The 24564-nt window shown below is 50.0% G+C and overlaps 1 protein-coding gene across 2 annotated transcripts in view; it reads right to left on the bottom strand.

The window, feature by feature from the left end:
* Nucleotides 1-24564, bottom strand: part of LOC116853040 (epidermal growth factor receptor) — a 136940-nt gene that overhangs the window by 50692 nt on the left and 61684 nt on the right. Inside the window, exon 1 of one of the 2 annotated variants that reach the window (XM_032833894.1) lies at nucleotides 7242-8512. The exons of the other annotated variant lie outside the window; for it this stretch is intronic. The gene's annotated coding sequence lies outside the window, so the exon portion shown is untranslated. Of the gene's footprint in view, nucleotides 1-7241; nucleotides 8513-24564 lie in introns of those variants that run through there. 2 annotated transcript variants of the gene reach the window in all.

The following is a 24564-nucleotide window of genomic DNA, read 5'->3' on the forward strand; positions in this document are numbered from 1 at the left end:
CTCTCTGGATCGAAGGAGTAAGAAAACGTCGCGGGCTTCGCGAGGAGAAACGGCAAACGAAGCGCCGATGACGCGTTTCTTTGTTCGGTCGTTCCCTCGTTCAGGGAAAAAGATGCAGCCGCCCTGCAGAAAAGTGCGCGGTCATGGGATTCCTTCGCAGGCGACTGCCCCCTCCGGCGAAGCAACGCGTATCCCCGAGCTACGTGTGTCTACCGCAATCCGCGCTCAAGGTAGTGCGTGTAGGTACGCGCGCGGAGGTATACGTGTGTGTACGACGTCTCGGCGGCGGTTGAATTCTAGCCGTGGCGAGCCCTCGTAATCTTTAGCCCTCGAGGTCAGCACGAGCTCGTCCGTACGACCGGAGATCCTCCCGCAGATAGAGAGAAGCTCCGGCTGAGAAACCCGTGTTGCTACGTACCGAGGTACACGATGCCAGCTCGTATTGGTAGGTGGGTACCTACCGGCCGGAATCTTCTTCGGGGGCCCCCTGCATATTATGCGCGGCCCCGAAGTCGTGCCCCGGCTAAGACAAAGGGCTCGCTGCGGATACCACGTTGAGATAGCGGCCGGTAAACGACGAAGACGACGGCTGCGAGAGAGGCGAGAGAGCGTGGCTCCATTTCGTCGTCCTTCTTGCTTTTTATTAGAACCGGGCCAAGTTAGCGATCAAATTTATTCGTTTGCTCGACCGCGGAGCATGTCGCTCGTCGATCACTTATTCGAATGCTTCGTAGGGGAAACGTTTCAGATCGCGTCGAGTTCATAGCACAGGCAATTTCTTCTAGGTGGACAGAGACAGAGAGAGCGTTTTGTTCTCCTCAGGATATCATGAAGAATTCGACCTCTGTCCCCTCTTCTCCCTTGCAGTCCTCATTTCTCGCCGACTATGGCGAAGCTTATTATGCAATTTCGCGGAATTTTTTAGTTATCGGACCACGCGCGAGCAGTCATCGGATAATCAGCGTTTCCAATTGGAAAGCTCGCGTACGTTCGCACCCAACGTTGCGCTATCGACGCATCGCCGCGTATGCCGCAAATAACTGATGCGTATCTTCGGCGGTTCGAGGCAACGCTAATAATTTACGAAATTCGCAATCGCGTTCGTGATCTCGCGACAGGAGCGAGAAAGGGAAGAGAAGGCGCGAGAGTTCGCAGAAAAGGATGATGTTCTCGAGAAGTCGCGGAGGGGAGCACTCGCGGGACATTTGAGTGACGCAATTGCGAATCTATGATCTTCGCTGGCGCGACCTCGTATGCTCCCGAGAGGATCGCGAGTCTCTAGAGTCCTTCCAGGATTTTTCGCATCCTGTCGCGAGCGCGCTGTACCTCGCGGCTGACTCGCTGTGACTTTAGCATCGGTTTAACCTCATTCCTGATGGTGACGTCAGGCCTCGCGCCTTTCCCTCGGCTCTCTGGACCTTCCAGCATCTCTTCCGAGAGAAAAAGAGGGACACAGAGAGAGAGAGAGAGAGAGAGAGAGAGAGAGAGAGAGAGACAGAGAGAAAGAGAGAGAGAAGGAGGAGACAAGAAGAAGAAAAAGATGTGCAGGCAACAAGCACCTATCGGCTATTATAGACGGACGATCATGTGCGCCGGTCGTTACACCGCGCTCGACCGCGAACCGCGACATCGTCGAAAATAACGGGGCAATCACGATCACCGGCGACGATAACGATGGTCCCAGCATCGGACATGTCACTCGCTATCGTTTGTCCTAACGACGGGCCTAATATGCCATTACGCGGCTGCAAATTGCGCCTGCTCTCTGTAATCATCTACACGGCGACGCGAAAAGCGTATAGCGCGCGTTAATGATCGCGCGCTGTATCGGCGCGACTCGCCAGGAGGAAAAAGAGGCACGTGCGTCCTCGTCGTCATCGTTGAGTGTGATGCGCGTTGCGCAACAGCGCGAGTTCGATCGAGGGGAATTCGCGCCTCGGCTAACGCGAAATAAAATAACTCCCGTAATTAACGAAATAGCTGCTATTGTCCACAAGTACGTCGCGGCGGCGGCGGCGGCGGCGGCGGTAATCGTGAACCTTTCACTTCGATTGTTGCCGCTCGTTGTTTGTCTTTCTCTCTCTCTTTCTCTCCCCCTCGTTTTCTCCTCCTCGGAGGATAATTCGCGGACGAACAATCGAGGAGTCGTCGAAGCAAATTACTACGATCATTACGGCGTACGTGCGAGCGAAACGCATGCGCCTTTCCTCATGGATATTGACTAAATTTGCGGCTGAAAATAGCGCGAGCGGCGTTTTCCATTTCGTATCCTTGGCGCAGGAGCGCGGCGCGTCCGTTCTGTACGGCAGCACATACTGGATGCGCGCGTCGGGATTGCAATTACCATCGAACGCCATCGTCTCGCGGCCACTTTTACTCGGTGCGGAGCGAAGCGGGTTATGAATCACTCGCGGCGCTCTCGTGTTCTCTCCTCGCTTTGTTGCGGCCTGCGCGTATATATCGCGCGGCTGAATAGTTCAACGTCTACACGATTTCTATGTTGCAAGCCGCGACGAGCCATCTATTATAGGCAGATGATTATCGATATTGGCCAACGTCGCCTTTCACAAGCCGACATTCTTCGCGCGGCGATCGCGCGTTTTCTCGCCTTCCGCAAAAGCGAACGCGCTTCCCCGTCCGACGCGCGTGCGACACTTAACGAATGGTCTGAATTGAAAAAGCGGCCGCGACTAATCGCGCGATTGGCGACACTTGTGAAGAGATTCGCGCTCCCGTCCAATGATTACGTCTCGATGTGTTTTTGGCTTGTAATTTTGTATTATTCTCTTGCGGCGTGCGTTGCAAAATGTGACTTAAGTGTGAATTGTCCTCAGTCGCGCGACGGAAAATTCCATTTTATTGCTGAAAAAAAAGACTCGCGACGTCGCGTATTAAATTCCGTAGGTTTCCGTAGATTTTGAAATATTTGTAGATAATTAATATTGCATAGAAATCTCTTCCTACGCACACAGAGACCTTTAACTTCTTGGGAACAATATTGTGTCTGTAAGGCCTGAACGAATTTTTGTTCACCAACTTTCATGAAGGTTCCGGGAAAATGTCAAAATAGCGCAAATTTGTTTGAGAATTGTAATTTTATTGCGCTGGTATCCTATAGCTGAGGCTTTTCTCTATAACTCTAGAAAAAAATATGTCCAAAAATATTGATTTTCAACAAAGTTATGGCAGTTTAAAATTGCTCGGGTCTGACCGACACATTGTACCACATGCCCCAAAAATGTGATTGTACGCGGAGGATTAAGAATATCCCGTAATTACGAAGGGATGAACGATATAGGCGGACATCTATGAAGCCATTAGCGATCATCAACGTCGCGGCTATGATGACGTGCAATAAAATGAAAATCACTCTCCCATGGGCGGGAATATTTTTAGTGATTCGTCGAGCATGTGCGCGTGAACACGATGTTCGTGTGTGACCGCCTGCGCATTCGTGTATTCTTCTCTGCGCGCTACATCGAAGCAGGTGGGGTGGCCGAGAGAAACACGGGTCCGGCGTCAATACTCCCTAACTAAGATGGGTTATAAGGGTCTCCGCGGACCCTTAAAGAACTCCTCGTGAGGAAGAATTCACGCTCGAGCGCGCGCAAGGCCATTGAGGGATGCTTCGAGAGCCACGCTCTCGACTTTTTGTAAAATGCATCAGCGAAGAATATCTCGAGAAACTACGGGATTCTGTCCGACATTTTTCACCCTTGGAGAATTATGCCCGTGGAGACCGAAGTCACCCCTCGAGTCGGCATAGATACAATAGAACAGTCGATTACTTCCATGTTACCGAATTTTGACCGGTACTCACAGTTTGATCCTATATTTAAAATCGTTTTGAGTCTAAGATATGACTACGAATACCATCTTTAAACCATAAAAACCATGAAACCTAAGTTTCTTTTTCAAGAGATAAGATCGAATAAAATCGAACTGATTAAATCCTTCGATCATTCTTATCTCTCGTGCAAAGATAGCTCTCCAATTCTTCCGCGTGCGATGGAGACCGATACTTGGCGCGTCGAAACTTCCGCAGTTCACGTTGGTAAGATTGCGTTACACGCGTTAATGAAGCAACGACCGTGGTGCTTTTCTTCATCGACTCGATTCGGGATCTTAAATTGATCGGTGCATAAAACCGTCGCGAAATTTATATCGCGCCGCCCGGAGGCACTTCGGCACTCATTACGGAGTGCGTCATGTGTCGTAGAGAGATAAATCGCGATATTTAAACTGGATTGCCCGGCGTTCGCGTGCGCGGTAGTATTTCGTGTTCACGGTTGACATTTGTTTGAGACCGGTCGAGCGGTGACAAATCGTGCGAGGTTTGGTAGATAGAAGTCGGCCTGCCAGAGCTGCGCCGGCGTTGCGCAAGTTACGCGGCGAGAATTGTTCTCGCACGAAAAGTCCGCGCGGCGCGCCCGCTGCGCGCCGACAGTCAACTTCCAATTGCGACGAGACGATAAGCAGAAACGCGAGGAGGACACTGGGGAAGAGTGCGGAGATCTTACATAAGTTATTTATGCACCTGCGTCATTGATCCCATCGACGAGAGCTCGCGTCGTTAAGGAGATGCCGACGTCGCGAGCGACGCGGTAAATGCAATGTTGTAATTACTCCGATTGCGATCACGTAGCGTCTCGTGTCCTGCTCTCTCGCGCGATGAGCATTACAGTCGCACGTCCGAGTAACGCACACACGTTTCTTTCGCGACTTCGCCACTCTCCTCGGTTTATTTACTGGCTGAATAGCGCGATAGATCGGTCCGTGTGGAGACGGTAGAGGAGAACTTCAACCGAGCGTGTTTGAAGCATAATAAACGGTACAATCGGTTTTCCGGTGTTAATGTCAGCGGCACGGTAGTTATCGTTAATCTCGATACACTCCGCTTGAAAAGGAGATCGCGTCCCAATGAACTCGCGTGTGTGCTTTTCGGTTTCATTTTAATGACATTGATGTTATTCCAATGGCATTCACGGCACCCTTTTCATACTTCCAAAATAGGCAGCCGGAGTTCACGCGGGAATTAATGCCACTCTCTGTTTTAAAGTAGACGCGTCCCTAGAAGAGCCGGAATATATTTTTCGAGCCGGGTCGCGCGGGAACGCCGACCGCGGGGCTGAACCCAGGCACATCCATATGTACGCATAACCATAAACCAACATCCCAAACGTAGCGTGCGTTCCCAAGACGTGATGCACGGCGAACTAGGAGACGTCATTGTTATAATAAACGTTCGCGCTCAACGTTCGCTCACGATAGCGACGTGCAAGTCGCGACGGAAAGCATAAGAACGCCTTCCCTTTGCACTTGGCGTTGCATTCGCACGCATATGTCAACTGCTCGACGAACTGACGATGCCAATGCGATTTCAAACAATCCCTGAACTAGTCTGAAGATAAACGCGTGCGATTGGCTGCGAAGAATTAATTAAAACAAATGACAGTGACGAACGCAGAATATAATTAACGTAATCGACTGACGCGTCATCTCATTTGGCACAGTCGAGACATTTTCACAAATTTTTCCGCACGTAATTTATGTTTATGTTCTTTCCTATACACTTCCGTCTTAACGACTTACAAACTGACAGACCAGCTGAGTTGTCAATGATAAGTGCTTAAATTATCGTTGCCCGAGTCAACGTGGCGACCTGACTTTTCATTTCGATCACCTAGCCGGAAAAGCGAGAGGAGATTTCTCTTTCCTGAGAAATCGAGAGAGGAAGGAAGCAGGTCGACGAAAAGACTCGGAAGAGGCACCTAATGGTCCGCTAGCAGATGTCACATGCTCGGCAGTCGATGTTTTCCAGACGGGCGACTACCGCCAACGCAAGCTTCTTACCCCGGCGTTCAAGTCTCCAGCGATACTAACGATCCTGCGAATGTTAGGCCGCGGAGGTCCCGCGGCAGGGGCCCTGGAGAAGAAATTCCAGACTCGTACGCTCCTCGTGCTCGCAGGCCCCGCGTGAACTTTCATTTTCAAAAGTGACGGAAAGAGAGAAAAAAAGGGGGGGAGGAGGAGAGAGAGAAAGAGAGAGAGAGAGTGTTAAAGAGAAAAACAGATCCTTGCAATGTATCTGTGATACAAATAAACCTAAGTCGAGAGTCTTATTGATATCGCTCTCAGAAGAAGCATTGTCTAGTGATCATTATATTGAGACACACTGTTTACATTTATACAAAGTTGTGACACTAAACAAAGGGGACTTGAAGAGGATTTGAAGGGGACTTGAAAAATTGCAAATTTTCCATCTATATCTTAAATCTGATAAAAATTTCATCTAAATCGACTCTTACTATTGGGTAACTATTCAATAATTTGAATATGTACCACTCTCTACAGAGATACGGATCCTGTTTATGTCTGATTGCAAATGACCGACGAATTTATTACGTTGTCTGCTCGTAATGCGTGTGAAAGTGGCTGAATTGTGCGAGGTTGTCTATTGCAAGAGGAAAGAATGTTTCCCAGGTGTCAATGTCCTGCAATTTTCGGCTTCAACTCATCGCGACTACAATACTCATTTACTACAGTTTTGGAATGATTAATGATCAAGTCATATTGGTGCGCTCTTCAGTTAGCAGTCACAATGACAAGTATTTAAATAGGCGCCCACTATACCAGAACTGCAAGATATTAATGACGCCGTGTATGTAAGAAAAGTTGAGGCGTATCGATGTGTTGGAGCAGAAACGGTCGCGGCTTGTTCGCTCGACGTTTCTTCATGAACTTTCGCCGAGCGAGCGAGCGAGCGAGCGAGCGGACGAGTGAAGGAACGAACGAACGGACGAACGAACAAACTCGTCGAGGAAAATTGGGACGACTTTGCGTAAACGTATCTTCGCATATTTCCGCAGCGAAACGATCGACGTCTTCAGCGACGCTTTGACATTTCGTCGGCGCGCTTTCGCGCTCAAGGACCTGAGAAACATGTGACACGAAACAACACGGGACACCGCGTTCAATGTATGGCAAGGATACGATTTTCCATGCTTGACTACCTTATCACGCTCGCAACTGAAGCGTATCGAACGCATGTGGAAGTTAGAGAGCGTCATGACAACGCCAACGCACAAACCGACGTATTGCAGTCGTGGTCGCGGCCAAATCATGTTATGAAGGTAATCTCTCCCCTCTTCCTCTTCCCACGCTCTCGCTATGCAGTTGGCGCGCAAAGATGGCAGGTGATAGCGTGAGATTCACGTGAAATTTCGGTGTTTTTCACTCACCTCAGTTTAACATTCATGCGGTGCGCGAGGCGTAATCCCGAGACGAGATGAGCGGCGCGATTGCAGAAACTCTCTTGGCAGAAACTCCGACGTTCACTTTCGCGACGAGTCTAGCGGAGTTGGCAACCTACGTTTACACTTGCGCGCACCAAGGAGCATCCGAATTATTCATTGTCGACGCACCACATCCACCCCTCGAAGAGTGACGCGACTTCGCGATACTGTTCCGAGACGCACTGGTGTGTAAAAGTACTCGTCGATTCTCAACGATTTCATTCAGCTTCGTGTCGCGAGACAACTGACATCGTTCGCAACTGTCAGCGTCTCGCTATGTGTGTGTGTAAGCAGACTCGCGCTGATATATGAGGTCGCACGGCCGCACCAGGGATCGAATTCGTGCGCGCTCGATACCAGAAGCTGTGCGCGTTATCACTGTCAAATGTGTCGACTTTGCACCTTGCCTTTTCGGTATATCGCTTCCACGACGACGCTCGAGTTTCAACCACCGAACTCCAACTCGAATCTCTTCGCGAAGAGCGAAGTCAGGGACAACAAACACACGCGTGCAACTTGGCCTAGTCCACGAGAGCAAACTGTTTCCAGCGACGATCTGCGACCTGGTCTCGCACCGTCGGAGTGTTTGGAGCGATCTAGGACACTGTTCAAGCGGATCTCCACCAAGTACACTCCGTGGAAAGTCGGGGGATTCCCCGGGACAAAAAATTACGGATCACTCATTCGATTTTTCCGGTACACGAAGAGAGACGGAGAGGCCGGTATTAACGTGCGAGAGGAGAGAAAGAAAGAGAGAGAGAGAGAGTAAACGGGAAAGAGAAGAAAGGTGACGGTCGACGGACGCAGCACGGGGAGAGCACGATCTCGCGCGCGCGCGATCACGAGCATGCGAACGAGGAGTCGGCTTTCACGAGAATTCCTGCCGATCCTTCGAGGCCTCCTCTTCGGTCCGCGCGTCTCACCTTGCGGAGAGCGAGTCTCCAGGTCGGCCATGCAATGAGGCACAGGTCCACGCTGGGCAGGACTCTCCCTTCGCCTCTCCGCGTCTCGTCTTCTCTTTCCCTTCCTTACTACTACCACCACCATCAGCTCCACCACCACCACTACCACCATTACCACCACCGTCGTCGTCGTCGTCGTCATCATCATCATCGGCACAGCGCGCGCGGCACGGCAGGGCACCTTCTCCATCGCCGCCGTCGGGTTTCCTTGGCCCCCTCGCCCTCCCCCCTTTTAGAACGCCGCGAAGCAGAAGACAGCTCCCAACCTTCCCGCCTACCTCCTCGCACACCTTCGCCTCCGTCCAGCTTCCCACCATCCTCCTTCTCGCACCTCCTCCGCCGCCTTTCGGTCTTACCTCGTGGATCGTTCGGTTCCCCTACTTTGCTCTTCTAGCCAGGTACGACGCCAGGTCGCCAGGTATACACACGTACACGCGTGCACACTAGCTATCACCGCCGCCGCCGCCGCCGCCGCCGCCGCCGCCGCTGTTGGCTCCTGACTCGCTGTAGTAGGTGTAGGATACATTCGTGCGTTCGTGCCATGGTGCCGCGCACAAGATCCCCTCGGAGCTCCACACACCTGAGGGGTTGCGTGCGATGCATCTGGACCGGGGAAAAAAACATGTGTTCTGCGCGCGGAGGAGATACGAAGCGGCCGCGGGGATGGTAAGGTCGGGGGTGCAGATGCTGTTCGAAGGCGGAGAAAGTGTTCAATTTGGCGATGGGCGGTTACGAGTGTGCTGCGAGTAATATTAAATTAATCGGGTTAGGCCTCTTGTGAGATGAGATGAATCCACGCGCATCAACCTCTTTCTGATTTTCAGGCATCGTGGGACGCACGATTTTGGCTAGAGGGATGAGAAAAATGTGCACCACAGTCCCTTCAAAATTTTATCTTTAACGTGATGATAGTTTAAGTTGATAGCAAAGTAGAAAAATCGATATCTGCATCCATTTGGTTATCGACTTAAGTTATCACCATGCTAAAAGTAAAAGGAGATATCGGTTTTTTTACTTTGTTTTCCTAACTAGATATGACGTGAGGTCACCACGTATCTTATCTTTGTCCTACAAGACAAAATACATAAGGCTTGTTTATTTTCTATTGCTATGTAAAAAATTTTTATTTTCTATTGCTATCTAAAAAATTTTCTCTAAAAAATTGTTATGTCAAAAAAATTTGCAGAAAATGAAAAATTTCTTTGAGAAATTGAAGAATTTCTTTGTTTCCAGTAGATCCTTTGGGTTCCTATATATTATATGCATTATATGGGGGAGAAGTCTCGTAGAACATGACTCACGCAACAATACTTATTAACTGCCTATTACGTAAACACTTTTAGAGAAAAGTAGTAAGAGACTGCTGCCTCTTGACTGCCCGTTACTGCTTTCTATTCGCGTAAGCACAGGCAGGCTAGTAATAAAGGGAACGCGTTCAATCTAGTTTTGAAAAATTGATACAATGTAAAGTTAATTGCCGTCGCTTTCACGCAGTGCCGAAGCATTTGCGACAACAATTAGCTAAGAAACAAAAAATGTTGAACCATAGAATATACGTATATCATAGTTATGGCGTACCTAATCGAATACTGAGCACAGTTGGATTGTTAAGAATCTGGAATCGCGTTACGTAAAAGCCGCGCTAGACAGGCGTGAAAACACATAGTGTTCGGCTTCCAAGAAGCATCCACTCGTGAAGTCGCTTCGAGGAAGGAACAACTCTCGTTGCTGCATTTCAAAAATCGCACCAGCACGAAGACCACGGCGACCGTTTGGCCTTTGCGCGATGTGCACGCTTGTTTTATCGTAAATACGTTCTCGCGGCGAGAGAAAGAGAGATATTCCGCGAAATGGCGAACGTATAACGTGTTTGGCGAATCCTTCCCAAGTTGCCGGTTTATAAGGAGAAACGCTGGCAGTTGTATTCCAAATATTGCCTACTAAGGATATTTTAAGTTTGAACATTTGTTTGCTTCTCATTATCATGTTATCATGAAAAATGGCCGCAGAATGGCAACCAATACGACATGTTCAATATAATCAGTTAATCTTGACCGTTCTCTCCACCATTCCTGGTGCAGTATCTTTTACAAAATATCTCCATTTCTTTGTGCGTGGCGCTTTTTTGAAGATGCATCTTTTGTGAGTGTCAAATGATGCGTTTCAAGATCATAATCGCGGAACTTAAACTCGAGTGAGCACGACCAGCACAACTTAGCCGTGAGAGAGAGAGAGAGAGACACGTATTCTCATACATTTCGATTCGGTCCACGGCGGAGATGCTGTTTTTCAGCAGGTGCCGGACCGTGCCCTTCCGATAGCTTTGTAACGCGGGTTGATCCTGAGCAATCATCTCGATTCACCCTTAATGCCCAACGCGCCCTGTGTCGACGGGATACCGCCATTGTTCTCCTCAAGTACCTTGACTATTTTCGCGATATTGTTTAGTACTGGCCGACCGCATCTTCATCTTCGGGGAACGCCCATTATGGTTAGCCACGGCTTTCCTAATATACGGAATCATGCTGGGAACAATAGTTGTAAATTTTGCCATTGGGAAAGCCATATTTTGACCCTTATCCTCAGAGAAAAAACATGATGATGACAAGTACACAATTGTACAACTGTAAAGTACAACAAGTCTTTGTGTGTACATGGAATTAGAAGATGATTACGCGAACTATACCGTTCTCGTAACCATTCAGCTTTAGCTGTATCAAGTACAAAATAATTTATTAAATTATACACACATTAATCCTACACACAAAACTCGTACGATGACTCGTTGTCATCTATGTAGTTGCCACTACCATATTTTTCTTCAAGTAGGAAGAAATCGAAATTTCAAATCTCTTTCTAAAAGAAGTAGGGCTATCTCTAGAATCTTAGATGACTCCCCACTGTGAGGACCTTTCTATTCTTTTGACGAGGTTCGTGGCTAAGCTCTGTAAACGATCCTTTTCCTCCATTTCTTTGATTAGAAGTTATGTGACTGTTAGTAGTTCGTAGTAGTTGGCATAGTAGTTTTATATCATAGTAGTCTTTGTCGTAGTGATACACGGCAACTATATTTGTCCTTTTTTCTAGTTATCAATGTTTTCATGCAGAAAAACATATGCATGCATGCGAGTACGTAAGTATGCGTTTGTAAATTATCTTTTACATAAACTTTTTTTTAATCTTATTGTTTTGCAGAAGTAAATGGACGCTTTAACGCGCAATGTTTAAAAGACTCGATCGAACTTAACTTTCGATACTTGGTGCGTTTTCTGTAAAAATATATCGCGGAATGTTGCGATAAAATGGTATAAGGGGCGATCACACGAGTACTCGTGAGGAATCAACAGGTGGTTCTACGCGTGCATGGACCTAAATTTAGCCGCGATACTACTTGCTTTCCTCTTTCACACATCTCTTCGGCATCACCCATTTTGTCTCGTTCCCCGTCGTTCCTCTTGTGATCACGCATCCTTACGTTTATACTACCTCACGGTTTCTCGCTTCTACGCGTGTCTTTCTATTACGGCGAGGCTCTTTCGAGGAATTACTTTGCTCCTTGTTTAACGACGTCGCGGGATTTCTGTTGAAGCTTTGCCTGGCTGATTAAACATAAGCTAGCTATACTCGCGTTCCCTCGTGCGTCTCGAAGTTCGTGCGTGATGTAACGTAAAGGAAGCGGAATCAACGAAATATTGTCGACCATTTTCCATCGCGTCAAGTATGCGGTATAAATAGAGTATGAGGCTGCATAAATTCTGCGATGCGCAAAAGATGATCCTGCCTTAGAAATTTCGCGAAGGGAAGGTGATACGCTGACAGAAGTTGGAAAACGTGTGCAAGTCGAAATCAGAAATCTCTTCTCTTTGTGTATCAATACAACAGCTATCGTTTTTTATTCTGCAATAGGTAACCCGTAAGATCTTTCACCTTTAGGCGCGACTAAACAGGGGAGACGGATCGCGGAGGACGCATCGATCGGGCGCTTTGTTTCGTGAGAAGGTAGGATAGGGCTTATATCCGTGTACTTATGGATCCAGCCCGCGGTATCTCTCATGCTGATCCATTGTTGAGCCGCGAGAGCGTGGCACGAGAACACGAAGAGTGGCAAAAGTGCCCTCGAGGCATCTCGCACCGCGCGGCTCTCTCGCCGTTGATGCAGGTAACTCCCCCCATGGGACTTAGGTGCCGGGTACACCATGGGCATAGAACGACTAAAATACTGCCCAGAAGAGAATACCGGTTCAGAGAGCAGTGGCGCCGCTACCTGAGGGCACCGCGGACGCACGAAAAAACTACCCGCGCGCGCGCGCGGTCGAGGAGCTCGGCTCCAGAGCTCGCGCTCTCGTACTGTATCGCTTTTAGCCCTGGACAAAAAGCCAGGAATTTATGGAGCGACGTCTCGTTGCATTAGGGTTAAGCACCTGCGCGATAACGAAGCAACAACTGCCAATGCGGCTGCCGCAATACCGCGGAATGCTGTTCTCTCTCTTTCGAATTCTACTTTGAGTGTAATAGAGTCTACGCTGTTCGCCAAAATCGAGGCATATCGTCGAAGAAGCGGGGCCGGAAACTGTGGCTCGAGGACATCGGGGCGCGCATACGACCGCATTTTTTCGTCGAGGCTAGAGCGGCACTCCGGAAACTCGTTGAACTTTGGCGTCGCGGCTCGAAATCTCTCGGCGGTTGCCCGCCTCTGAAAGCTCGTTAATAATAATCCCGGGTGGAATTATTTATTTAGTCCATTTGCACATTGCGAGGGGGCTTAAAGAAGGAGGCAGGGATCAAGGGGAAGGGGGAGATGGAGAGAGAGATCCGCCTCTCTGCGTGAGGCTCGCGAGGTAATGAATCCCTCGTGCGCGGCCGTGAGTTACAGGCCTCCGACCGAATACGTCGACCCGAACGTGCTACAGGCTCATGCAAAAGATGCGCCGCCGGTGCATGCATCCCCCTCCTCGTCCTTGACGGACTCACTTCTTTCCCATACCTGCTGCTTTCCGCCACCGATGGCCTTCTTGTTCTTCCATCGCCGACTACAAACACCCTTTGTCTGCCGTGTCTAACATCCGCGAGACGCGACGGCAACGGGGCATTGTTCGTCGCGCGGAAGATCGCGAATACGCGATGGAAAGCGCGATCGCGCATTTTCCGGAGCGAATTTCCTTTCGGTCGGTCGAGAGACTCGAGCGCTCGAGAGAAGATTTGACAGAATATTTAATAAGAGGACTCTAGAGTAAATGTAAAATAGACTTAAAAACAGGCGGGAAAACTTACATGTTTGACAACATTCTCGCCACCCGCGGCAGAACGAGAAGCAGGAGAGGAAGCGAGAGAAAAACCGCGATTCGACGTGTCCTTTAAGAGATAGCCGGCGATCTGGGACCACATCGTCCCCCTCGATCGTTTCCTTCGGCTAATTTAACATCCCTCCTACGACACGTCCCACGAGAATGGCCAATATTTGCGGAAAGAAACGAAATGATAAACATAGCAGCGGCTCTGACAGCCAGGACAAGCCGCGACGGTGAAACAAGGACGAAGGCATCTGGAGGAGACACCCTCACGCAGTCATCGAGTGGGTTGTCGCGACGGTCATTAGCTGGACAGAGTCGCTAATGACCGCGGATCCTGCAGAATCAATATTTGCTCGGAGAGTCTGTTTATAGTGGCGGTCGCGAGAGGCGTTTCCGTATCGAGATCGCGGTATCGCACTTAATAAATCCACGGCGACCGATGAACCAGGCTTAATTGGCACGAAAGTTGCACGCTCATTAGCATGGGCATCGGAGGCGCGTGTTTAGGAATGCGACTGCCGTTTCTTGCTTCTCGAGTCTTGCGTTACCTCTGATTAAATACGAGAAAATCGACATTCCCCCGCGCGGGACATACCACGGGGGTATCATGGCGCGTGCTTAAAATGCTCCTGTAGCTCGGATAAGCCGCTTGACAGTGGCCGGCATACCTCTCGAAATCGTTCCGCTCGTTTCACCCGGCAGATGAAACGCCACGACTATCCCAGAGATCGAATAGCATACTGTATCTTCGAGCATACTCGCGTAGCCGCCGACCTAAAGTCGCCGGGCGGTTAATGAACGGGAAAGCAACTCGGTGATCAACTCGGTCGAGAACGCTCATGAAATTTCATCGGTGATGAAATCCGCGATGTGCATTCGCTTCGTCTAGTTGGCGGCGCACTTGGAGCAGGCAGCGCGGCATAACAAGCCATCTCGGATGCTCCGTTAAAAATAGAAGCCGCCGAAAAGTGGTCGACGTAATCCGCGACGAAACGAAAAAGAATTGAAAAAGGGATTAAAAAAGAAGGTAAGGAGGAAGAGAGGCCGGCCGGAGCGACTATTTAACGTTATTTTCCTTGAGAAAGGTTGGCGAAACCGCTTCCTCGCTATCGGTCTTTTTTTGCAGGGCCCAGCCAATTTCTTGACACATACTCGGACATACGACACGGCATCACGGGGAGCGGCTTTTTGCCGCGCGGCCCGCGCGGCTTTAAAGTCAGCGAGGAAGCTACTTTCGATCGACGTGCCGGCCGAAAAACGATCGGCACATCGGAATTTTTTGGGCATTAGCGCGCACAAAAGTCGTGATGCGACGTGAGTTCAACGGTTTGTCAGCGAATTCATCCCTACCGGCCGCGAATCGTTGGTCTTTCACTCGCCGCTGTCAACGAGTCGGCATAGCCGCCAGCGGAATTGCAATTTCATGGCGGTTCTTTCTCGCAAATTAATTACTCTCGATTCAGCTCAAACGCCGATGAGGGTTTACGGTGAATTCGACCGTCTCGCGGGGATCACGATCAGGGATCGGAAATTTTCGATGCTTGCCGGGGATTGATGGTGCGATTGGTGAGTCTCGTCTAGGGGAAACGAGTATACGACAATCGCGTGGTAACAATTTCGACGCGTACAAAATTTTGAAACGACGCGATAGTACACATTATCGACTATTTTCATACAACAATCTTCGCATTCTTATTCGTTCTCGCACGTCAGTTCGATTAACGTCCTGCGCAGCCTTCGCGACGCAAAAATCGAGAGCACCCTTTCCTTAAAAATCCAACGTGACTCATCGAACGAGGTGGATGAACAACCCCGCCGCGACGTGCGCTCCATCGAGAGGAGTTTAGATCGCGCGTGCCGCGTTCGCCATGTTTTTCCTCGTCGCAGCAGCTGACTTTTCAGGAACGTCACACTCCAGATCCTCGAAGACTCTCGGCACTTTGTAGTGACGAAGAGAGGAACGGAGGGTAACATCACCTTCGCGTGTTTACCTCTTCTGTAACCGGTTTCTCTCCTCCTCTCTTGCGCCTCCTTGCCCCTCGCCTCCTTCGCCCCCGCCGGACTCTGAGGCATCGTTTCTCTCTTTCTTTCTTTCTCTCTCCCTCCGGTATTCCTCTCCAAGCCCATGTGTGCGAGGAACCTTTCCTTCTCTCCCTCCGCATCGCCCGTTTCTTCCTCCTCGCCGGAGCCTACGGTCCTTTCCCTCCATCTTCCCTCCCACCCGTCCTCTCTTATCGTCTCGTCTCGTTCTCCTCTCGGCACCACAGTATTCAAATGACCTCGGATGATGAATATGGCCGTCTCTCTCGTGCCATCGCTCCGCTACGGTAATTGCCGCCATTTCTGTCCTTATCTTCGCCCGCGGTGCGTATGGTTCTCCGCCGTGCACGCACGCACGTATTCACGGCATGCGCGTATGCACGTATGCATTTGTGGATTGGCTGCGCCTCTTCTCTCCCGCGGTTGTTCCTCTCTTTCCACCCTCTTTTTCGTTCGCGTGTGTGGTACGTGCCTTGGTACCTCGTGTCTCTTATCTCTGGGAATTTCGTAAAGGGAGCGCGGATAAATCGCGCGGGAACCTCGCACACACATACACACACACACACAGGGTCCTCTTACCTTTCCTGCCCCCTTTCGCTCTCGAGGCACTCCGCGGCTCTTTTCGGGCACCGGAGGTGCGAGGATACCGAGAAGTCGGACCTCGCAGATTATCTTTGCACGTTGGTGCCGAGGTACAGCGTGTTCAAAATTCGACCGGGGACCGCGGGAGCCGCGGAGAGTGCGGCTTTCTCAGAGATTCCTTCTCACGCGTATAATTCGCGCGTCCCCCCTCTGTCGCGTTTCACCTTTCGCGTCTCGCATCTCGTATCCTTAATTATCCGTCATAATTTCTGCTACTTCATTCACTCGAGAATCCGCGCGCGACATCGGTGCATGTACCGCGCGACTGTCGAAATTACTTTCGCACACAGCCGCGAGATTCTCGCGCGCATTGTGAGAACAGCATTTTGAGAGAAGGTCCGTAGGACTTTCCGACCGATCGACTAAATGCCATATGTCGCTCGGCTGACCTTTCCACCTGGAAGAAGCCGGATTATCGAGTTGTGCATCGCCGATATCGTCACGGTGCATCGGCATTTCTAATCCCCGATTGCATTCCCACGCCGCGAATTGCGCGAGTGCCGCGGATGGTCCGCCGGCTTGGCTCCAGCGCTCACGATGGCCGCGCTTATTGTATCCGTCGTCGGGGTTTCGCGAGGTCCGCCGGCCGTCCCGCGAATGAATTTCTAATCAGCAACTCGCGTTCGTGCGCGGTTTACTGCATCGCGCAGAGGCCGGAACACGAAGGCGTTCTCGGCGAGCCTATCTCGCGCGAGATCGAAGCATTCCGCGACTGATTGACTCGAGTAATTACGAAAATGTCTCCGTGAAAAACGCGACGCTGCGCTAATCGTACAATTACTTCGCGCGAGAAATGAAGAAAATCTTTCATTCTCTTGTGACGTTAATTCTACCGAAGGTTTCCTTTGTATTCTAAAAATCGTCTGTCGCGCGTAAATTGAGAACCGCGTATAAGAACTTAGCTTATGCAATCAGGCGCGTAAGTGAGCGCAATGAAAGGTATAGACAGAGAGAGCGCTACGTACGGACTGTCAAGTCGCGATAATAAATCATCCAGGAGAACGCTCGGCGAGACGATACGCCGGCATTTAACTGCGCCGTATAAGTTTAGGATCAACCTGTAGCTGTACGTGCACGAGTAGCTACGGGGCGAGCAGCGATCATACCCATAAAGTTCCCTTCGTGCACGGCATGTTGAATAACAGCGATTATTAGTGCCCCGTCGGTCATTACAAGCCGTCCGTTGAAAACGACCGCGGTATTCGGATCTGCGGCGATGCGAGCTATCAAAATATCGAACCGGGCCCCCTCAGAAGCGGCGATCCTTCTTCTTTCGACTACCTCTCGGCGAATTTTAGACGAGCAACTGACGATTGCCTCACGTATTGCAATTCGTTCGACAAAAGACCTCCACTGAGAAAAATTATTCGGTAAGAAATTAACAAACTGATATTTCCGATCAAAATACCGATGAATTCTTGTATCCGATCAGGAAACATCCGATGAGGAATATCGGTTTATAATTTTTTCATCGGTTTATCTGACAAAATACCATTCAAAAGTATTTGATTAAATTTAATCGGATACAAAAATTCTTAAATACTTTGATCGGAAATATCCGTTTGTTAATTTTTTATCGGAAAATGAGAATTTCGCGGCAAACTTATGAATTCTCATACATTTTTACCTTTGGATTCCTAAATTTCTCAACTTCCGAGAGCTTTGACATTTCTGAGTTTCTGAATGTCCGAATTTTTGGACTCTTCGCGAACTGAACTTCTGGTCGGACCAGGTGTTCGGTGGGAGCGTCTGCTAGAATGATTTCGCTACCTACGACCGTTGGAATAATTTCTGTCTCGCGTCGCGCGAATCTCCAAGTCGTCGCTGCTACCGCAACGTACGCTGCAAAGCGAGTAACGGTGCTACTCGGAGTTGACGGACGCGGCAGGGGACTCGGCGCGCGACGACGAGGATCGCTATTATGTCAGGAATCGCTGACTCAACGCGAGATAGGTGCCTAACCGAGCGGTGTCTAGCCCGAGATCGCCCACACGGGGCTCTCGATTCTCTCTCCTGCCGCTGCATAGGCGTACAATCGGTCGGGAACGCGTCGGATTAGGCAATACTCTCCGTTTTACAATTGTCCCCGCCACATGTGGCACCCATTCTCACCGTGCGCGCGATTTCGACACACTCGTTACCACCGACGTCTCGCACGATTAACCGTTAATGGGTACGCGAAGGGGTACCTGGAGGCCAGGAGCGTTCGGCAGGGGTTAGGAAATCGGGATTCGACGGCGTAACGAGATCGGCGAATACGCCCGGCCGATCTGCCGGAACGGGAATACCGAACGACGAAATTTATCGTTTCTGAACGAGGAGGAACATTTCGCGAAACGGGAGTGTCGTTTATTTTTAAGAATATACGTACGTTTCCATGCCTCGTGTGCCCTCTTTGTTCGGGTTACGACCGTGTGTAGTTATTTATTGCCACACCAGCTGATAATTTGATAATTTGATCGGTTGTGCATGCGAGCCGCACCCAGTGCGTTTGCGCGTTCTACCTTCGCCAAGTTTGTGCGATAATTGAGTGAACTGTGACACGTGTACATCATAAATACGACGGAATGCTGTTAATATCTTTCTTTCCCCGCGATGGATTGCACGAAGTAAACTAATTAACGGGAAAATGCTCAACGCCTCGAAGAGGCGTATCATTCGCGACGAGATGTTTGTATTCCACAGGAATTCTACAGCCATTCTGTAGGGAAAAGAGTTACAGAAATCGTATCTTATAAATATCTTTATTATTACAGAATATGAATGACATCTAAGGGTAAAAATAAAAGAAATAAATAAGCAATAAAAAAATTGTCAGACTACATCTTATTTTGTGTCGTAAACGTTTAAAAAAATCAGGTTCGATTTAGGAGACCGGTACGATCTCGACAACTCTCCCTCCTACTTCTCAATTAGAATTAGAACTAGAACTTGGGGGTAGTTTTCGTGAATCATTTTTAAATAAATTAAAACTATAATTTTAAATTGATCAAAGGAGGTAGTTGGGAACGCGCGCGTGGAAACAATCGCTACCGTTTTCGTTTTACGGTGTTCTCGCCTTCTTCTAGTTCGTGCGCGCGGCTATCTTCTGCGGGGAGAGCTTCGCTAACAATACGATCGCGCTCGTCGTCAATAATCTGCGCGGGGCACCGCGCCACGGGGATAAAATTCCTGACTCGTAAAGATCGACCTCTCGGAACGGAATCAGCGACACCATAAAGCAGGGGCACGCCGCGCCACGCTGCGCCGATATCGGTCCCCCTGGTGTTTACGTTTTACATACCCGCGCACGGGTATCCCGGGCGAAAGTGTACGCACCCACACGGCCGCAATGACACGCCGTGCGTACGGGTGTGCGAGCGGCGACGGCGTGCACGCACGTGGAACGAGCAAATATATATGGAGAACGATAGAGGCGATATAAAGTGGTAATGTCGCGAGCACCGTGAAACATAGCTGATTGGGCGGGTTTAGCCGCGCCTTATCGCCGGTTGCTCGCCGTATATCCACCGGGTAAAACACGTCGCGTATACAGGGTGACCAAGGCGTGCCGAGTGCAACGTGTCGTTGGTGGTGCGTCAAGGCGCATCAACTTTATGCACCCCAATTCCCGACATGTGCATCTTGGATTCCCAAGCAAGAAATGATATTTCTTTGAATTCCATTTTTTACCAATGATTTCATAAATCGTTAGAACTGTAAGGTCAAGATGAGATGGCGATTTCGCAACGCGGAGAGCGGCTTAGCGGATGATGGACTTGTCACTTGTATGAATTGTCACTGGAGTTCGCTCCAGCAGGATGACAGATTCAAAGGATTAAAGCGTGCCGATCAGTCCGTTCATCCGAGTAAATCTCATTTCGAAAGCTTCACCAACGTCCTCCGTCGCGGAGGAATGGCGAGAATTCGCGGCGAATCACCCGATATATCGGGTTCGTACGCGTTCGTACACACGCGATTACGCGAGAACACACATCCTCTCCATCATTCTCGCGGTGTTTCTTTCCATCGTTGTTTTCCCTCGCGAGTCTATCCGCACGCCTTGCAAGCGACTTCGTCGTCGTTGCAGTTCATGAAACGGATATTTTGCGCGCGTTATCTCGCGATGGAAGGACGAGCGGACTCGGGGAAGAGGCAGACGAGGGCCATAGGCGTCGTCGGAATTTTTCCTACCAGTCCCTTGTCGATGATTATTCGCTTTGCCCGAGGGAAAGAATTCGAAAATCGCGATAACGAGGAAAGAACCGAGGAAAATCCGACATTACATTTTTCTCCTTCGGCAATTGATAGCGAAACGGACGCACCCCTTGGCGCGCATTCCTCGCGAGGATCGTGTAGCCGCTCATGATCGTCTCCCCGATGATGCATAGCGATGACACGCGCGCGGGAAATCTTCATCGCGAAAGACGCGCGTTCTTCTCCGGCGCGAAACGAGGGGTGTAACGCGGCGCGTCTGGAACTCGTCGCATTATAGTTTATGGATATGGTGAAATTACAGGGAGGTTTATTACGATAAACGCGCGAGATACTTTGCTTTTCTTCAGCTCCGAGACGCGCATCAATATTTGATCGTGATAAAACGTATCGTCGAGATAACGTGACGACGGAGTCTTTTAATCACAGACGCGACGCTCGGATGACTAGCTGTTGCCTCAAGTGCAAATCGATCGCAGACGTCGCGACGCAGCCGTTCATCTCGAATGGACCCTCCGACAGAACGATGTCGCGTCACGTTTTAGACCTGAGATCGAGCGAATATCGGACAATGTTACGCAATGAGTCTAAACAGACACACGACGCTTACAGAAACACTCGAAAGGCGTTCGAGAAATTAGAACGCTCGCGACGATAACGAGGTCGTCGGAATACGCGTTTATCTCGCTCTGCTGATACTGTCTGATTCAACGGCGCTGATGTTACCCAGTTTGACAGTGAGTACCGTGTATGTACACGAGTAGATGCTCCAACCGTCTACCCGATATATAATATATATTCCACGAACTTTTCCTAATTCAAGTCAAGGAAAAAAAGCGCAGCGTGTCGTCATCGTGTGTGTGTGTACACATCGCGCGCGATTTGCGCTGCACTTGGCCGGCGAAATAACGTCGCAGTACACGGTGCGATAACGCCGCTGCGTGCACAGTTCGATTATCTGCAACGGTTATTGCATTCGTATCGAGCCGCGTCGCACCAATCGCGGTTCTCGTCGCTCTTAGCGTCTTATCGCGGTCGCTATCAATATTTCCAGCCATATGTTCAAGTCAAATATCGCGAATCGTTGCTCCTTCCCGATATCGCGCGTTTGCTCCCGTTGTCGCGTCCACCTCGCCGAGTTTGTAAACCGTAGCCTATACGAGCGAACTCGAACGCAAACACGTCGGTCGCGCGGCGGAAAGAAATCGCGAGATTGTAACACTGACCTCGACCACTGCCTGGGACCGCGCAAAATCGTTCCTCCGGAATTTTCCTCGGAGATTTTTCCGACGTCATGTCGCGACGCCACGGACAACTGCTTCCGCGGCACATGCGTCGAGGCATTTAGAAAATAGGAATGCGTCGATCCTCGCGCGCGCGCACGCAGCGCGTAACCTCAGAAACAGAGTGTCAACATGGCACGACTACCGTCCTACATGTAGGGAATAATACCGGTCGCTTCACCTGACGGGGCTCGCCCCGTAACAGTAGCGGTAGCCATGTACGCGTGCAAGCCCGATCGCCGACGATGCGAGGTCGCCATACGCGACAATATGGCCGATTCGCTCGATATATTATTTATATATATATATATATATATATATATATACATACATATATATATATATATATATCTCCGCATGACGATATATATATATATATATATATATATATATATCTCCGTCATGCGTAATATATATTATATATATATATGTGTATGTATGTATATACATGCATACCTACGTGCCACGCCAGATGGAAAAAACAAACAGACCGTGATCGCTTAACCATAGCTGTCCACGGTGAGTTTCGTCGGGTACCCGACCTGAGAGAGTCACGTGTTCAAATATTATATAAGCCTCCCGTAAACACGCGGGGTGGCTGTGTGCGTGTGCGTATACGCGTGCGTGCGTGGCCGATGCGACGAATTGCCCGGGGAACGATATTATCCGATGAATAAGCTCCCGCACCGAGACTCCGTTAATCTCCCGTCGACGCCCTAATGAGAGAGAGAGCGCATATATTTTAATACAATTACGGCCGTTAAAGTGATAACTTCGATAGTGCGGCCCGCACGTCGCGCGTAACCGCCGCCTCGTCGGAATTCCCGCCGCGGGAAGAGAGGCGCGTCGCCTCTCGTCGTTCCAGCGGCGACGAGACGTTTCCACGACGCTCTTATTATTACCTCAATGCAACGCCTTTGTTTATCTTGGTAATGGTGATCGCGCCCGCCCCGCTACGGGGGAAAAATTTGCGCATGTCTGGCGTGCGCTATCTCTACTACTGTTACGACCGATACGTGACACTTCGTATAAGCGCAGCGTGTTAGATCATTTGCGTTTCGTGGAACTGAAACTGCTCGATACGCTCCGTCATGCTTAACGGTGTTGTTACACCGTGCGTCAGCTGAAGCGAGAGAGAAAGAGAGGGTGAGAGATGCAGCTGAGCGAGAAACAACGTTTGCGCTGTATATCTATTTTTTTGCATTATTATCTACGCACAGATATATCGTATATGTATCGCTGTGTGTAATCTTCTTAGCCAGGACACGCGCGGGGCGCCCTTTCGGTTTCTAATTGTCGCGGGCGTCTGCAGCGTCTGGGATCGGGTGTCTTTTGATTGTCGATTTGCACAACTGCATCGGTTTTACATTATTATTCTATCGAGTTACGTATCCCTGCGCGGGCGCGAACGCACACCGAAGTTACTTGACGGCCGGGGATCCCCCGGCGCACATTAAAATTGCAAATTGAGTACAAGGGTGATGAGAGAGATCGCGCGCCAGCCCTACGTTGCTCGTCTTATCGCGCTTTATTTATCGTCCGTTATGAAGAGATCGCGCGGAAAATAATGCGAGACGCGAGGCGTTTTAACGCCCTATAAGTTCCTCTCGCCGCGGCGAACCGTACTGGAACCGAACTGATACGCGACAGTGATGTCCCGAGTCGAAATCTTGGTCCTACTTTTAGTCACATACATGGTGTTTTTAGCTTAATCCGTTGTAAGTCAAAGAAGTCAAAACGATGCTACAGAGCGTGACAATAGATTTGGAAAGAACTTATACCCCAAAGTGAAAGGATATTATTTTGAAGTGATTTTCACACATCTCATGAAATAAGAACGCGACAACGTGTTGAATGCACGTCAGCAATCGTTCCGTCAATTGCTCGAAAAGCGCTGCAAGTTCACATGATAAATACTCGATAAAGAATACTCAACGAAAACACTCGATAAAAAATATGCAAATCGTTTGCAACCGAGTGTACGACACGACCATCTCGACAGAATTGTCGACGCGAACGTGCAATGACTCTCACAAAGACTCACTGCGACGAGACGGGCATGCAACTCGTAGCTCGCGCGGAACAAAACCGCGGCGGACATTTCACGCCGTCTCGTGTCATTTCGTCTCGTTTCGTTCCCGGCAAGGACGTCTCTCTTTCTGCTTCTTCCGAGGAAACGCGATGCGTGCTCGCGCTCAATCCCGGATTTTCGCACGTCACGTCGCGCCGCGCCGGCCAGTCGTAGGTGCGCGTTTTCAGGCGAGCGCCTTTTAGCGGGCGACGTCTAATATTCACGCCTCGCAGGTCGTGCGGACTTCGACAGTCGGCGGCATTGTTAGCTCTCGAGCACGACGATAATTACCGAGTTCTCTGTAACGGTTCGCGGTAAGAGGCCGGGCGCTATCGCGCCGGCAAGGATTTCGCAGCCGCCATTCTTCGCCGCCGAGGCGAATGTTCCTCGTGTTCCCTCGCGACTCTCCTTTCTTCCCCCCTCTGCCCCTCCGCCACCTCTTCCTCCCCTTTCCACCATGTTCCACCTGTTGGGTGTCTAGTATCTAGTTTGCGTGCCGATTCGCACCTTCGCCGACGACGTTCCCGGAAAGCGGTGAAACGGCCGTCAGCCGGCACTCCGAGCGAGCAAGGACACCGGCGAGGAAGAGGTATGGCCTCGATTTGTTACATTCGACGGTGCCTCCGGGATTTCGTGGCCGTGGGCCAACGCGCTCGCAGGCGAAATCGCTCTCGCGAGCAGATGGACATTTGTAAAAAAAAACGGTGAAAGGAGAGACGCCTCACGTGTCTCTCGAGACACCTCGTATCAACGAGATAACGCCGTGCTAATTAGCGCGCGCTAATT

The sequence above is a fragment of the Odontomachus brunneus genome, unplaced genomic scaffold (assembly GCF_010583005.1).
Source record: "Odontomachus brunneus isolate Ranch 3 - 2012 unplaced genomic scaffold, Obru_v1 Obru_scaffold_006, whole genome shotgun sequence".
Classification (NCBI taxonomy): domain Eukaryota; kingdom Metazoa; phylum Arthropoda; class Insecta; order Hymenoptera; family Formicidae; genus Odontomachus; species Odontomachus brunneus.